This window comes from Dermacentor andersoni, chromosome 3, assembly GCF_023375885.2.
Source record: "Dermacentor andersoni chromosome 3, qqDerAnde1_hic_scaffold, whole genome shotgun sequence".
NCBI classification, from domain to species: domain Eukaryota; kingdom Metazoa; phylum Arthropoda; class Arachnida; order Ixodida; family Ixodidae; genus Dermacentor; species Dermacentor andersoni.
Window position 1 is genome coordinate 110379933 of NC_092816.1, and position 14581 is coordinate 110394513.

General features: G+C 47.9%; 1 non-coding gene across 1 annotated transcript; it reads right to left on the minus strand.

Moving 5' to 3' along the window:
* Positions 1-11970: 11970 nt before the first annotated feature.
* On the minus strand, positions 11971-12043 carry TRNAK-CUU (transfer RNA lysine (anticodon CUU)). Its single transcript has one exon. It is a non-coding gene; the product is annotated as a tRNA-Lys (tRNA).
* Positions 12044-14581: the final 2538 nt, after the last annotated feature.

Genomic DNA, 14581 nt, shown 5'->3' on the forward strand with positions numbered 1-14581 from the left:
CTGCTTGCGTTATGTGACTCCCGGTGCATGGGCGTTGCCGCGAAATTCAGCCCGAGTTCGCAATTTTCGCGGTGAAATGGCTTTTCGAGCGTGAAAAAGATGCTCCAGACAAAATCCAGAATGATTTCCGGCGCCGGGTGTTGCTTTTGTCGGCGGTGCATGGACAGCACGAAAAAATTTCGGGGGGGGCTGAGGCCCCATAAGCCCCCCCCCCCCTGGCCACGCCCCTGCACGTAGTTATTTGCGCATTGCGGCCGGTGACCTTGCGAGGCGTATCCACCGTTCGAATGAATTTCCAGGACGACACCAGTTGGGATATATGCGCCATTAAACTCACTGTAAAAATGCACTGTTGTTCCGCTTAATTGTCATTGGGATAACAATTATAGGGACACTCCAGGCGCATTTCTGCCATCGTAGACATGAAGTCAGGAGATTGGACTAAAAGCACATTGTAATAGTTTTACGTTAGAGCCCTTGGTTCACCAACCGGAGTGATTACTGTGTTGAGCAGCGCCATCGGCCTCATACCGGAGGCTAGCCTAGACGCGTAAAGGCCTGGCGCTCGTCTGGGCGGTCACCTAGGTTCTCCCCTAATTATACAAGCATTTCTCTGTAATCGCGGACCATTACGTGCTCTGATCGCTTTTCCAAGCAAAGCTTGTATTGGCTCTCAAGTTTCGGTGGCGATGTGGTCACGCAAAAACCCGGTTGCTCCCAGAGCAGAGCACCTGCGGGAAAGGGAGGTTTGATGAGTTGTCAGCTGCGCCGGCGCCGGAGCCTGAGTCATTAGCAAGGATTCCAGCTGCATGGGCGCGTTCTCCCGCCACGCGCGCAACCAATCAGAGCCGTTTCGCTTCCGCCGGGGAGGGAAAGGGTAGGAAAGGGTTTCACGCACGCTGCGCCGACTTCGGTTGTGTTCCAATTCTGACCAGCATGCATCCGAGACAGTCTACGTAGACAGCTAAGGAAACAGGCGAGACAGCTTCAAGGCCATGTAATGGAACGCGTTTCTAGCCGTCTGGAAGACGTGTGGAAGACGCGTCTGCGACATGACGCCACCTCCTGGCGACAAGAAAAAGTTGAGAACAGCACATATTATTTCTGTATTCTAAGTCTTCGCGCCTGCAAACCTATGAAAAACACGATGTAGCTTGCATTAATGGCTTAGAATCGCGTGTCTACGTTTTTCTTTGTGCGCAGACAACCTTCCTGTCGGCTTTCCAAGCTTTCTGTTCAGTCGCCATCTTGTTTCGACAGAAAAGTAACCTGCATCGTTTTTGACTTCGGTGCTGTCTGCACGAAGCTGTCTATTTTTACGTCTTCGTGAGAATTGGAACGAGGCTTAAGATGGGCGCTGTCCACTTAGCCGTCTACTTAGCCGTCTACGGCGAGTATTGGAACACATCCTTCGTTTCGGTTCACTTAATTCTCGGAAAACGATCGTGATGGTCACGCGTTGTTCGTTCCCCCGAGGAACTGGCAGCCTTCGACGAGCGGCGGCGAGAACTCGCCCGTGAAAGGGTTCACCATCGGCGCGCCTAATCCGTCAGAGCCACCCGAACCCAGGCAATCCGACCGCCACGAGAACAAGATCCTGAGCTGAGGGAGCAGGAGGCCGAAGCAATCCGGCACCGTTACCTGTGGGTTACTTAACCCCGACTAAGGTAAGGTGCACACAGAACAAGCGTCGCTTACCCCCATGTTCCGTATTGGTAATTTTTTTTACTAAGAGATCCGGCATAGTTTGGCCACTGGGCTCTGCGGCTTAAGGAATATTAATATATACTGTTGTCTATAGAAGTAAGGCCGCATACACCAAGACGCAGGCTGTTAATATCCCATGTGGATGGACAACCGGCCGTCAGTGACACAGATGCCGACGTTTGCGCTTATTACATTTCCCAGCTGCTCTTGGTCGCAGACGAGCAACGCCCTGATGCACCTGCATTTGGGACCTTATATTGACCGTCTCAATCGTTCCCCTGCCGACGCGTCCCTTCGCTTTTTCGTCCTCGATGGGTATATTGGCTGTGATATATTCGACAACTGATTTATATTTGCGGTATAGGACGGTCTTCGACCTCTAACCCATCGAAACAATTGTGACAACTGTCACGATAGATTTTTTTTAACAGCCAGTTGCGGTTTTGTTTCCCAAGAGGATGCTACGTGGGGACGTCACGAAACAGTATATGGTCACGTGGGAGCAGGACATTTCTTTCTCGGTCGTCTCGTGTGCTGCTATTTGTTATGAGGGCCGATGTAGCAGCAAAGCAGACCACAAAGCAAACAGGAGCGAGCGTCACAACGTTCCAGTGTCCTGTGTCCACATACTGTGTCGTGACGTCGCGACAAAGTATACGCTCCTGGAAAGGAAACCGAGACAGGCTCTAGAAAAGTTATTATATTAAATACTAACGGCCCTCTGAGGCCTCACACTATTCTTTCTATGATCTAGACGTCTAAGACTTTTATTTAAAGCTAGAAAACTAATAGTCGAAATTTCATGTCACCATCCCTCCAAGAACCACAATGTTCACCATGGCGGTCCTACTCTCCTCCTTGTTGTTCCAAAACACTTCCGCTGAGCTGGTCTCCACAAACTGCCCGACGTTTCAACTACAGGCCCCCTCGGCGTCTCTCGCGTACCTACTCCCGGATGCGGCGGCGTTTTTGTCACGACTCGACCGCTCCTTCCGAATATGCGTTACGGCTTGCGATAAATGCCAATGCCACAAAATACTATCGGCGTTGACTGCCGGGTAACTTCAGTAAATCGAGATCCCATCTGAAGCGTATGTTCTCGTTGGCTTGGACTTACAATTGACCCGTTCCCTCTATCAACCTCTGGTAACAGGCGGGTCGCTGTAGCTACAGGTTACGACAGGCGCTGCGCGATAATTCGAGCGGTTCGAACTATATAGCTGCGCCACAGCTGTAGCAGATTTTCTACTGCATGGCGTTATAGTGCAACGTATGGAGCCTCGCGGCAACTACTCACTGATGATGGCCAAACATTCCTTTCGAGAGTCATATTTCAGACATTCTGCAGTACCATCCTCGAACTAATTACCTCACACAGCGTCCTAATAGAACCTGTGCAGATATGCATTCAGTGTATATCTCGTCCGACCGCAGTGACTGGGATATTGCTTTACCGTATACGCACAGATTTGCATACAATTCTTCGTGCCACGACGCGGCCGTTTATTGGCCCTTTTTTCTGTTGTTCGGCCGAGAACGCGCATAACCACTATTCACGCACTTTTCGTCGGTAGCCGCAGCACCGGCCAGCGAATAATATTCCCTGCAGGACGCTATATAACCCGTGCTCCCCGTGCACGCGCGCGGCACGTTGGCCACGCACGACTCTTGGCCTCCCGAGACAACCGACGGCGTTTGTGCAATTGACGGACACAAGGAAGAACATTTTTTCGCTCGATTCTCTGGTACTATTGTGGTGCGACAAGTGACCGATGTCACGTATGAAGCCATCCCCGCCAGCCTCTCAGCGTCATCGTCGGCTGCAAGTGACATCATTCACGTGGCGAGACTAAAGCCATCTCACACACCTCTCGCCGCGGATGTGTAGATTAAGCACCGGGACGGCGCTTCTACTGCCGGGGGTGATGCTACGGAACAGCCGCCACAGTGTGGCTGCACTGAGGAGAAGGAAGACGACGTGGCCACGGCTTGATATAGCGTCGCCATCATTGCCACCGTTTGTCTACGTGTAAATATATTGTAAATAGACTCGTATGTCAGCTACACGTAACACTATATACTCTGGTGCGGAACGACTTGGAGATGTTTCAGCTCGCACTTTGTGAAATTTACGCAGTGTCCGTTCATACAAGGTCGTCGGGGAACCAGTGTGTAGCCTTTCGGTGCATCGGTAACTACAGATTGCGGAAATCTATCTTGGCGGCGCAAACATGTGATGCGCATCATCAGCCGAGGTGTGCGTATGTGTTGTGAACTATCTTGGGTGTATCGGTTTCAATTCAACGAAGACAAACCGGCGTCTGTGTATTGCCAGGAAATGGAAAATCTGCTCACTGTGTAGCGCTTGGAGTAAGAACTAAAAAACAAGAGCGCATGCTCGGGTACGGTCAACCTAAGGCAACCCCGAAACATGTAAGCGTCAGGCGCTATCAAACATTTGTGATACACCGGCATGGTTCTAGAAACTAGGAATTGGCAAGAATCAGATGTATGCGTTAAGAGACAAAGCCGGCAATATCATTACTAATATGGATGAGATAGTTCAAGTGGCTGAGGAGTTCTATAGAGATTTATACAGTACCAGTGGCACCCACGACGATAATGGAAGAGAAAATAGTCTAGAGGAATTCGAAGTCCCAAAGGTAACGCCGGAAGAAGTAAAGAAAGCCTTGGGAGAAATGCAAAGGGGGAAGGCAGCTGGGGAGGATCAGGTAACAGCAGATTTGTTGAAGGATGGCGGGCAGATTGTTCTAGAGAAACTGGCCACCCTGTATACGCAATGCCTCATGACGTCGAGCGTACCGGAATCTTGGAAGAACGCTAACATAATCCTAATCCATAAGAAAGGGGACGCCAAAGACTTGAAAAATTATAGACCGATCAGCTTACTGTCCGTTGCCTACAAAATATTTACTAAGGTAATCGCAAATAGAATCAGGAACACCTTAGACTTCTGTCAAGCAAAGGACCAGGCAGGATTCCGTAAAGGCTGCTCAACAATAGATCATATTCACACTATCAATCAGGTGATAGAGAAATGTGCGGAATATAACCAACCCTTATATATAGCTTTCATTGATTATGAGAAAGCGTTTGATTCTGTCGAAACCTCAGCAGTCATGGAGGCATTAAGGAATCAGGGTGTAGACGAGCCGTATGTAAAAATACTGAAAAATATCTATAGCGGCTCCACAGCCACCGTAGTCCTCCATAAAGAAAGCAACAAAATCCCAATAAAGAAAGGCGTCAGACAGGGAGATACGATATCCCCAATGCTATTCACAGCATGTTTACAGGTGGTATTCAGAGACCTGGAGTGGGAAGAACTGGGGATAAAAGTTGATGGAGAATACGTTAGTAACTTGCGATTCGCTGATGATATTGCCTTGCTTAGTAACTCAGGGGACCAATTGCAATGCATGCTCACTGACCTGGAGAGGCAAAGCAGAAGAGTGGGTCTAAAAATTAATCTGCAGAAAACTAAAGTAATGTTTAACAGTCTCGGAAGAGAACAGCAATTTACAATAGGCAGCGAGGCACTGGAAGTCGTAAGGGAATACATCTACTTAGGGCAGGTAGTGACGGCGGATCCGGATCATGAGACGGAAATAATCAGAAGAATAAGAATGGGCTGGGGTGCGTTTGGCAGGCATTCTCAGATCATGAACAGCAGGTTGCCATTATCCCTCAAGAGAAAAGTGTATAATAGCTGTGTCTTACCAGTACTCACCTACGGGGCAGAAACCTGGAGGCTTACGAAAAGGGTTCTACTCAAATTGAGGACGACGCAACGAGCTATGGAAAGAAGAATGATAGGTGTAACGTTAAGGGATAAGAAAAGAGCAGATTGGGTGAGGGAACAAACGCGAGTTAATGACATCTTAGTTGAAATCAAGAAAAAGAAATGGGCATGGGCAGGACATGTAATGAGGAGGGAAGATAACCGATGGTCATTAAGGGTTACGGACTGGATCCCAAGGGAAGGGAAGCGTAGCAGGGGGCGGCAGAAAGTTAGGTGGGCGGATGAGATTAAGAAGTTTGCACTGACGGCATGGCCGCAATTAGTGCATGACCGGGGTTGTTGGAGAAGTATGGGAGAGGCCTTTGCCCTGCAGTGGGCGTAACCAGGCTGATGATGATGATGATGATGGCATGGTTCTCACGCATTTCAAATCTAGCAGTCTTTATGTCAGTGTGATATGTCTACGCTAGCCTCCTGTATGAGGCCGATGGCGCTGCTCAACACAGTGGTCACTGCGGTTGGTGAACCAGGGGCCCTATAACGTAAAAATATTCCAATGTGATTTTAGTCCAATCTCCTAACTTCATGTTTGCGTAACCGCAAACGCAAGTATCGGGCGGTGACCCGGAGCGTTTCCTGGACAGCCCAACCAAACGCTCTCCTCGTTTATAGCAGGTCACTTTTGTTTGCTTTCAAAACTAATAACTTTGCCTGCATTGAGCGGTTCTTCTTATCTAATTGGCTGACAAGAGGCGAGGAGCACGCTCAAGTGGAGAGGGTTTCGATGGGGCCCAGCCAGCCCACTGAAGATAGATAACCGGATGAAAAGGGTGGTGCCGGCGTTTGCGATTGGTCCGCTTGCCCTTACTTAGCTTATGGTGGCTTGTCTAAAATCCCGGTGGCGAGCAACAGACTGATAAAAATGCTGCTAAAACGGATCCTCACCAAATAAAAGTTGGCAGAGCGATGTCGTATACGTACCGAAAGGGCACGATAAGGTTATAGGGCCACGTAAAAAGTTTTGTTATACGCAAATAATCCCATACTATCCGGCAGGCGCGAGTAGCCAGTGCCTGGGCGATTGGCGGCAGCCATCTTCCATTCCTTTTGGTACGGGCAGTTTATGACTATTCAGAAGAAAATCCAGCTATGTTCGGCATATAAATGCATCCCTAACATGTGCACGTCACTTTGAAGCAAAGTGTTTTCGCGGTTGTGTGACGTCGTGTGACATACAGATGATCTGGGTGCAGCCGGGAACCTTTTGATCAATAGCAGAGTGTTAATAGCGAAAAGGCATTCAATCTGAAATAATTATTTTTCTTTTGTTCGATGTAGTAATGCATAATCAGTGTGTGCACGTCATATCAGATTGGGAGCTATCGCGGTTTTCGTGACGTCGCTTAACAGAAATGCGAAATGGGGGTGGCAAAAGAGGTTTTGACCAATAATGAAGGGCTGATTGTAGAATTGGAATAAAGTTTCGAATAGCTTTACGTTGTACTACATAACTTGAACCAAAGTTTTAAAAATGAAAGGACGCGAGTTGAACCGAATGCATAATGTTATAACTGGCCTAGAGTTACTCAGGCTATTTTTTTATTTTCCCCTTCACTAACAGATTAGTTGTGTTTAATTAATCAACTTTTTAAGTATTGGCTGCAGACCCCAAGTGTGATACGCAAAGTTGTAAAGCACCTTGAGAAACCTCTCACATTGTTTCCAACACGATATATCTCACGTGGTCCTTTCGTCCGCGTTCCAAAGAAAGCTCGCGAAATATGAAAAAAATACCACGTGACGGGGCGATTGTGCACTAGTTATCACTCAAGCATGCGATGGATGAACAAGGTCGGCTGCAGCAAGATTGGTCCGTGACAGGGCGTTATGCCTGGTGTAGGTATCTGGGCATGCGACTTTTATCGCATGACGTCGCAAATGCGTGCTGCTGGCTGAGTGGTGCCGAAGCGATAAAGCGTCTAAGGAGACTAAAGAGAACAAGAACATAGGTTTATTTTTTAATGCTTTAAATGGGCAAGCTGGCAGCCTGCCGACGGAGTGTAATGGGGTTGTGTGGGGAGGCGGTGTCAGGGGGGCCGAAATTATTTTCCAGTGACCTACAATCCAAAAAGCGCCCTTTGATTATAATGCGTGATCGAAGAGGTCACCATCTGCTGCAATGCACATTTGGCATCTCATAGGCACATTTTCCGAGGCGTTCTTGATCATGGTATCAGGAATGGAGTTGCAGACTTGTCTTATTTTTTTTTTTTTTTAGGTTCTCTGATGCTGTGGTTGGTGTCCAGTATACTTGATCCTTGACGTAGCCCCAGAGAAAGAAATCGAGGGGAGTTAAATCTGGTGACCGTGCCGGCCAAGCAATGGGCCCATGCCATCCAATCCACTGCTGCGGGAACACTTCATGCAGCCATTTGCAAGCTTTGCTGTTGCCGTGCGCGGGAGCAACATCATGGAGATACAAAATATCCTTGAGCTTGGCCAATGGAACTTCGCAAAGAAAATCCTCAAGCGTTCCATCAAGGACGTTGTTGACGGATCTTTCGCCCGTAAGCGTGCTATAAAAAAACACGGGGCCGATGACAGTGCCACCGTAATTTCCGCACCATACATTACCCGACCACTGATATTGGTGATGTGTCTTCAAAACCCAGTGAGGGTTTTCTTCGCTCCAATAGTAAGTGTTGTGGATGTTCACTTAGGCATTACGTAAGAAAGTAGCTTCATCGGTCCACAGTATATTGTTGAAAAATCCTGAGTCCTCTTCCGTCTTGATTATAATCCAGTTTGCAAAGCCCTGTCGATTTTGGAAATCGCGGGGCTCCAACATCTGGTGCAGCTGCACGTGGTACGGATGAAGTTGCCTCTTCTTAAGTACTCTCCACACTGAAGACTTTGATACTCCCCAGCCTCCCCCTCCTCAGCACCCACACTACGAACAGTTGCCTGTGGGTCTGAAGAAGGTTTTGACAGAATATCTCTCTCCACGTCTGTTAGGCCGCTCATCTCTCGAGCATGCAGAATGGAGGGTGCAGGGCTGCATGATTGTTTTGTATATACTTTTGCAGTGCCGCGAGTTGCCCCTGTGTTTTGTGAATGGGGAGGCGCCCACCCCCCCAGCGCGTCGGGCAGCAACCGTTTCTGTTCGTGAGGGGTCGGACGGCCCGCGTGGTGTCGGGTGACGAGCCGAGGCGCGCGCCGGGGGGGGCGCGGTGCGAAGGCGGAAAACGGATTCGGAGAACATGCTCTTACGCGCGCTTTGTTGACATTCCGCCGATGGTCATAATAGGGCCACGCGGACAAACCTCGAGTGGGACGTGGTATACGCGACATTGTGGCGCCGGCTCCTGAGTGCCCTGCTAGTTAGAGACGCAGCTGCTAGCAATGTTGACCACGCGCTGCGCGTACGGAGCGGGGGGGGGGTTCACGCCCCTACGCATTCGGGCGGCAGCCACGTGCATCTTGTTTTGAGTACTGAGGAGAGCCCGCTTGGTGTCGTGTTACAACTTGCAGTGCGCGCCGTAGAGAGGGGCGCGGTGCGCATGCGGAGGCCGCGTTCGGAGAACTTCGTTTAAGAACACCGAGTCCGGATGCCGCCAGCGGTCATTATTTTTCTTCGAGGAAAGACCTTGAGGGGGGACTGCGGTACGCGGTGTTGGGACACCAGCGCCCGAGCCCCCTTGCTGGCTAGAAACGCCGCTGAGGTGCGAGATGGCCTCAATAAATCGTGCGTGCCTGACGTGTGTGCCGAGGCCGTCACTGACCACGTGGAGAGGAAAACGAAGCTGTGGGAAGAGGGAAAACAGGGTGGTTTTCCAATACATTTACTTTTGAGAGTAAGCCCATCCCTTTGGGTTGTGGCTTAAGAAACTGTCAACTCTCATTGGCAACTGCTTCCGTGGGATGGGCTAACGACCCTACCGCCCTTTTTCTTTGTCTCTTCCGACTATAACAATCGAGACGAGGTGCTTGTTCCTCAGTCTAGGCTGTAATCACTAAACCTGATAGAACAGTAAGACTCCGTACGAGGCAACGCTAGTCTGGGCCGTAACCACTTAGTGGTAGAACAGTGAGACTCGGTTGGTCGTATGTAGTGACAGTTGTCCTAGGCTCTAACTTAAGAAAAAGTAGAAGAGTAAGGCGCTGTTTACTTGTGTGTTTTGTGTCAGTGTTCTTTTGCTAACTCTGTATTTGACTGTGTACATATTTCCGTTGCAATATATCTTCAAGTTTTGTTACCTCCAACCTGCCTCCTGCTTCATCGACGCCGATAATCACATTGAAGAGACTTTGGTCGCCTTCAAGGAGAGAAAAGAACAAACACAACTTAACTACGTCCTCGAGCAGGAGTCAAGATTTATGTCGTTTCTTCGTAAAAGTCCCAGTCGGTGTCAGCGTTTCATTTGCACGGACAATCGTCATTGAGCTCGGGCGAATACCTGGATGCCAGCGTTGAAATAGCTCAACTGCGCGCTTTCTATGTCCACTTGACGCACCTAGAGCCAAAACCATATCCGCTCTTTCCTCACTGGAGTAAGCCATATCCGCTGCTCAACGTTGGTCACAGGCAAATAGCGCTGCTGTGGAGAACACGCTGGGATACGGGTGCCTGAAGACCACTGGATATATTGCAGTTCGCTGGGATTGGTTCAAACGAGATACATAAGGTATGATCTACATCCGGTAAACTGGAACAGCCTGCGGGCGCACTCCCTCAGGGACTGACGCGCCAGTCACGGTGCACAAGTGTGAAGCCAGACGCGGCCACCCGATACTGCGACCTCGAAGCGATGCGCACGTGTGGGGTGCGAGATCAAGCAAGAACCTCTGGTAAACAGTAAGTGCGAGGAGAGCAGACGGGGTCAGTGCGAAAACAGTCATCGTCTGAAGAAGACATGCGCAATCTTCCTTGAACATAGCCAAAGTTTTTTTTTTTATGACTAGTTAGTTTTGTCCCCGTGTGATCCATCCCCTGTTCTTCGAGCCCTAAGGTTTAAAGTTGTAGCATCATCGTCCAATTCCAAAACTACTACAAGGTCTTTTGTGTACAAAGGCAAAATAGCAGCAGCCGTCATCGCCTTCCATCGTTCCCACGTGCTTCGCCCTTTAATTCTTTCAAGCAGAATCAAAATGCTGCTATCGTCTTTTCTTTTTCGTGGCCTTAGACGCTTTATCGCTTCGGAACAGCTCGGCCAGCTGCACGCATTTGATAAAAGCCGCGTTTCCAGATACCTACGCCAGACATAACGCCCTGTCGCGGGCCAATCTCGCTGTAGCGGACCTTGTTCATCCATCGCACACTTGAGAGCACCACAATAACAGCGCCCAATCGTCCCGTCACGTGGCATTTTTTTTTTTTTTCATATTTCGCGAGCTTTCTTTGGAACGCGGACGAAAGGACCACGTGAGATATATTGTGTTGGAAACAATAAACAATTTATTGAGAGGTTTCTCAAGGTGCTCTACAACTTTGCGTATCACACCTGGGGCCTGCAGCCAATACTTAAACAGTTGATTAATTAAACACAACTAATCCGTTAGTTAAGGGGAATATAAAAAAATAGCTGAGTAACTCTAGGCCAGTGCCAACATTATGCATTCGGTTCAACTCGCGTTAGGAGTGCCTTTCATTTTTAAAACTTTGGCTCAAGTTAGGTGGGACAACCTGTATAACGCCCCAGCATGATAAATATATAAGCTATGTGCTTCGGCATTGCCTATTTGTCCAGTAAAGCCATAGAATACGACAGGGATCGCATAAAAAGAATGCGACGGCTATTTGTGAGGACAGAATTTCCGCAATACGGTTGAGTGTGTCGTAGAGAACGGCATGAACAAAACCGAAAAAAAAAATCGGTTACGATACTCTTTTTCGAAAAAGAAAGAAGAAAGAGAAAATGGGCTAACGCCGCAATAAGACCTGGCATGATCATGCTGAACGACATTTATAGATCTATAAACGTTGATATCTGTAATCCAGCATCTACCACTGCTTCCAACGAAACTTGGACTGGTCGCTACAAACAAGACTCCAAATAAATTACCTGTCGCGCTCTGAAATAAATGAGCTTTCGTGCAGTGATTACTGGGTCATCAGGCATTTATTAAACCAAAAAATAACTTGATCGAAATTTTTTTGTGTCAGCAAAGAAAACGTGAAAATTATGCATAAATATGCAATTGCCAGAGCGATCTAGACAATGCAACTATACAACGCAAGAACAGAAAACAATTCATTAAACAAATTTGAATAACGTGACGTGGTCTTAGCGTTGTGATTTTCTTATATTATTTATTCAGTTACTATTATTATTTTCTTTAGTCTTCTGTTTCTGCCGGCTCAGTAAAGACTCTTCGTCAAATCGGTCAATATCGCAAGTGGTTTGTTAGACTGTCTCGCTAAGGTTGAGAAGCAGAATGCACAAAACGATGCGTCGTAAAAAAAAAAAAAAAGAAAGAAAAAAAAAGAAAAAAAAAATATACGCCCAACGTGGGGCTCGAACCCACGACCCTGAGATTAAGAGTCTCATGCTCTACCGACTGAGCTAGCCGGGCAACGGGAACGATCAGCCAAAATTGCCATTTTGTAGGAAGGGAGCAAAAGAGCAAGGGAGAAAGTCAGCGAGGAGGTACAGTGACGGATAGAGAGAGAGAGAGAGAAGTGAAGGGAGCGAAGCCGCGAATATCCACGTGACCTGGCCGTGGCCGCGTGAGAACAGCGCGCATGGTAGCACGTGGTGCTCTCTCTCTCTCCGTTCTTCGCGTAGTGGAGAGCAAGCATGGCTGTGGTGGTGCAGATGGCCTTGCAGCAGGGCTGGAGCGAACGTGCGAAAAGGCACCGTGTAGTTTGTTAGGTTGTTAGTTGTTAGAGCGGAGGGGGAGGGGGCAGTAAAGGCGTGAGCGAGGTGCCAAGAGTACCGATCGTGCAGGAAAAGTTAAGTGCAAAACGATGTGCACAATGGACATGACGCTGCGATGAAGAAAAGCACGCGTTTCATTTCCGTTTCTTTCTGTCCTTATTTCTTTCATTGGTCGCAGGTTTGTTAATCAGTGAATATCATTGTGGAATTCGATCAGTATTCATATGTTCCCGTTATCTGTGTTCTTGCATTTTGGTTTCAGAAACGAAATTTATCCGTGCAGTACGAAAAGGAGCGTTTCATAAGTTGCTATCACGGCCGCTCGATGGTTGCTATATTGCGCATCGAACAATCGTATTGATACCGAAAACCCACCACTAAGTGATTTTTTCCCCTCGCGAATCGAGGCGCGATTGAAGCGCCAGCAGGATATCGCTGCTGGACATTATTTGTACCTTTAGTGGGAGCAGAAGGCTGATTTCCTTGTAGTGGCCTGACTTCTTCCTGTGCATTGTTTTGCCGAGTGCGCCAGTACCAAGACCCTCGAGGTTGTTCCCGGGCACATTAATAAACACCGTTGATTGATTTATTGACTGATTATGACTACATCAAGAAATGTAAACAGACACAAGTCGACGCACGAGTTTAATGGCACACTTTAAACTTCAAAAGGCTCTAAAATATCGATGGCCACTCAAATACCATGGTTATTTACTCAGAAAAAGATAGAAAGATAGAAACGGTGGGAGTAAAGTCGAACAAATTGTTAACCCGCCGTGGTTGCTCAGTGGCTATGGCTGCTGAGCACGAGGTCGCGGGATCGAATCCCAGCCACGGCGGTCGCATTTCGATGGGGGCGAAAAATACCCGTGTACTTATATTTAGGTGCACGTTAACCCCAGGTGGACTACATATCCGGAGTCCTCCACTACGGCGTGCCTCATAATCAGAGAGTGGTTTTGGTACGTAAAACCCCATAGTTTAATTTAATTTTTTAAAAGAAATTGTTACTGATAGTTGCGTTGAGCGCTGAAGCTGGTATTCACTTCGGAAACGCCGCCCATCCTCCCGATAGCCTATCCAGTTGCACAGCTCACACCTGATTTCACGACTGTATATATATATATATATATATATATATATATATATATATATATATATATATATATATATATATATATATATATATATCCAGCATGACGGGCGATGAAATGATCGCGACGCTGCCGGTGAGCGTGCCCTAAAGAATTTTATTTATTTATTTATTTATTTATTTATTTATTTATTTATTTATTTTGCGGCATTCCTTCTTATCGAGCGCTCATTCGCGTGTACAGGCGGCAACTCGCGGAACACGGAAACTGAGCCTTTTGCCCGACGCAATCAACGCTTACGTGTTCTTCGATTCGGAAAAAGGTGCACCGCATCGCAAACGAAAAAAAGAAAAAAATGCAGGCGGTGCAACTTTCGCTGCGCCGGGCTGTACCACCTCGGTGCGAGTTTCGAGGGGGCACGGCCCCGCGGCGGTACCTCACTGCACCGTACCTCGCCCTACCCCGTGCGTGCAGTCGATGACGGGGGGTGTGACAGAACCGCTGTGCCTCGGAGAATCGAGGTCTGCGGGGGGCAGCTGGCCGTGAATGGAGGCTCGACGACTATAATTATAGCGCATACCTTTGGGGCGAGTGTTGGCGCGACTCCATCCCTGCAGATACCGGCTGGTACGTATTGCTCCCGCTGGATACAGAAGGGAACGAAGCAGCGACACGCATTCAGTTCGAGCAATGTTTCAATGTAGAAGTTTGCGAGGTCGATTCTTTGTGCGACACCTTTAGAAAGCTTCGTCACGAAACCCCTCGCAACAAACGGTGTTATTCAAGCATGCCGTGCTGTATGATGTATTTTATTTTGTTCTTATTTTTGAAACACGCCGATAGCCGACCGAATAAAAGAATATAAAAAAATATAGTGATGTCACTTGAGCTTGCGACCCGACTGGCTTCCCACGTGACGTCGTCGGAAATGCTTTAATTACAGTACACTGTTATAAAGGGAAAATCATTAAAGTACAGTACACTGTACTTTAATGATGCCGGTTCATCAAGCTTATATTTATTGGAATATGCACACACAGTGATTTATGTACGTGTAAAAATAGAAACACAAATGCAACAACAGAAGGTGCTTTTTTTTTTACTTTTTTTTTTCAGATCAATGGCGCGCTTCTGCCTAA